General features: G+C 47.1%; 1 protein-coding gene across 1 annotated transcript in view; it reads right to left on the bottom strand.

The window, feature by feature from the left end:
* The window catches only part of LOC137632397 (limbic system-associated membrane protein-like), a gene marked incomplete at its 5' end in the record, with an annotated part of 53,594 nt that overhangs the window by 11,249 nt on the left and 39,845 nt on the right, over window positions 1–2,500 (bottom strand). The window lies entirely within an intron of this gene.

Here is a 2,500-nt window from a genome sequence, read left to right as displayed (position 1 = left end):
AGAAAATAAAGTGAGACGAGAAAGGAGGAAAGGAAAGACGAGAAAGAGAAGAAGGACGAGAAAGGAGAAGAGGAAGGGGGACGAAAAAGAAGAAAATATAGAGGAACGATAAGGGAGAAAAGGAGGGGGGACGAGAAAGGAGAAAAAGAAGAGGGGCGAGAAAGGAGGAAAGGAAGTGGGACGAGAAAGGATAAAAGGCAGAGGGACGAAAAAGGAGGAAAGGCAGAGGGACGAGAAAGGAGAAAATAAAGTGAGACGAGAAAGGAGGAAAGGAAAGACGAGAAAGAGAAGAAGGACGAGAAAGGAGAAGAGGGAGGGGGGCGAGAAAGGAGAAGAGGAAGGGGGACGAAAAAGAAGAAAATATAGAGGAACGATAAGGGAGAAAAGGAGGGGGGACGAGAAAGGAGAAAAAGAAGAGGGGCGAGAAAGGAGGAAAGGAAGTGGGACGAGAAAGGATAAAAGGCAGAGGGACGAAAAAGGAGGAAAGGCAGAGGGACGAGAAAGGAGAAAATAAAGTGAGACGAGAAAGGAGGAAAGGAAAGACGAGAAAGAGAAGAAGGACGAGAAAGGAGAAGAGGAAGGGGGACGAAAAAGAAGAAAATATAGAGGAACGATAAGGGAGAAAAGGAGGGGGGACGAGAAAGGAGAAAAAGAAGAGGGGCGAGAAAGGAGGAAAGGAAGTGGGACGAGAAAGGATAAAAGGCAGAGGGACGAAAAAGGAGGAAAGGCAGAGGGACGAGAAAGGAGAAAATAAAGTGAGACGAGAAAGGAGGAAAGGAAAGACGAGAAAGAGAAGAAGGACGAGAAAGGAGAAGAGGGAGGGGGGCGAGAAAGGAGAAGAGGAAGGGGGACGAAAAAGAAGAAAATATAGAGGAACGATAAGGGAGAAAAGGAGGGGGGACGAGAAAGGAGAAAAAGAAGAGGGGCGAGAAAGGAGGAAAGGAAGTGGGACGAGAAAGGATAAAAGGCAGAGGGACGAAAAAGGAGGAAAGGCAGAGGGACGAGAAAGGAGAAAATAAAGTGAGACGAGAAAGGAGGAAAGGAAAGACGAGAAAGAGAAGAAGGACGAGAAAGGAGAAGAGGGAGGGGGGCGAGAAAGGAGAAGAGGAAGGGGGACGAAAAAGAAGAAAATATAGAGGAACGATAAGGGAGAAAAGGAGGGGGGACGAGAAAGGAGAAAAAGAAGAGGGGCGAGAAAGGAGGAAAGGAAGTGGGACGAGAAAGGATAAAAGGCAGAGGGACGAAAAAGGAGGAAAGGCAGAGGGACGAGAAAGGAGAAAATAAAGTGAGACGAGAAAGGAGGAAAGGAAAGACGAGAAAGAGAAGAAGGACGAGAAAGGAGAAGAGGAAGGGGGACGAAAAAGAAGAAAATATAGAGGAACGATAAGGGAGAAAAGGAGGGGGGACGAGAAAGGAGAAAAAGAAGAGGGGCGAGAAAGGAGGAAAGGAAGTGGGACGAGAAAGGATAAAAGGCAGAGGGACGAAAAAGGAGGAAAGGCAGAGGGACGAGAAAGGAGAAAATAAAGTGAGACGAGAAAGGAGGAAAGGAAAGACGAGAAAGAGAAGAAGGACGAGAAAGGAGAAGAGGGAGGGGGGCGAGAAAGGAGAAGAGGAAGGGGGACGAAAAAGAAGAAAATATAGAGGAACGATAAGGGAGAAAAGGAGGGGGGACGAGAAAGGAGAAAAAGAAGAGGGGCGAGAAAGGAGGAAAGGAAGTGGGACGAGAAAGGATAAAAGGCAGAGGGACGAAAAAGGAGGAAAGGCAGAGGGACGAGAAAGGAGAAAATAAAGTGAGACGAGAAAGGAGGAAAGGAAAGACGAGAAAGAGAAGAAGGACGAGAAAGGAGAAGAGGAAGGGGGACGAAAAAGAAGAAAATATAGAGGAACGATAAGGGAGAAAAGGAGGGGGGACGAGAAAGGAGAAAAAGAAGAGGGGCGAGAAAGGAGGAAAGGAAGTGGGACGAGAAAGGATAAAAGGCAGAGGGACGAAAAAGGAGGAAAGGCAGAGGGACGAGAAAGGAGAAAATAAAGTGAGACGAGAAAGGAGGAAAGGAAAGACGAGAAAGAGAAGAAGGACGAGAAAGGAGAAGAGGGAGGGGGGCGAGAAAGGAGAAGAGGAAGGGGGACGAAAAAGAAGAAAATATAGAGGAACGATAAGGGAGAAAAGGAGGGGGGACGAGAAAGGAGAAAAAGAAGAGGAACGAGAGAGGAGAAAGGGAAGAGGGACGACAAAGGAGAAAAGGAAGAGGGACGAGAAAGGAGAAAGGGAAGTGGGACGAGAGGAGAAAAGAAAGTACGAGAAAGGAGAAAAGGAAGAGAGACGAGAAAGGAGAAAGGGAAAAGAGGTGAGAAAGGAAAAAAGGAAGAGGGACGAAAAAGGAGAAATTAAATTAAAGTGGGATGAGAAAGGAGAAAAGGAAGAGGGACGAGAAAGGAGAAAAGGAAGAGGGACGAAAAAGGAGGAAAGGAAGAGGGACGAGAAAGGAGAAAATAAAGTGGG

The sequence above is a fragment of the Palaemon carinicauda genome, chromosome 3 (assembly GCF_036898095.1).
Source record: "Palaemon carinicauda isolate YSFRI2023 chromosome 3, ASM3689809v2, whole genome shotgun sequence".
In the NCBI taxonomy this organism is placed as follows: Eukaryota; Metazoa; Arthropoda; class Malacostraca; order Decapoda; family Palaemonidae; genus Palaemon; species Palaemon carinicauda.
Note: the sequence above shows the minus strand (reverse complement) of the source record. Positions and strands in the feature narration are given on the sequence as shown.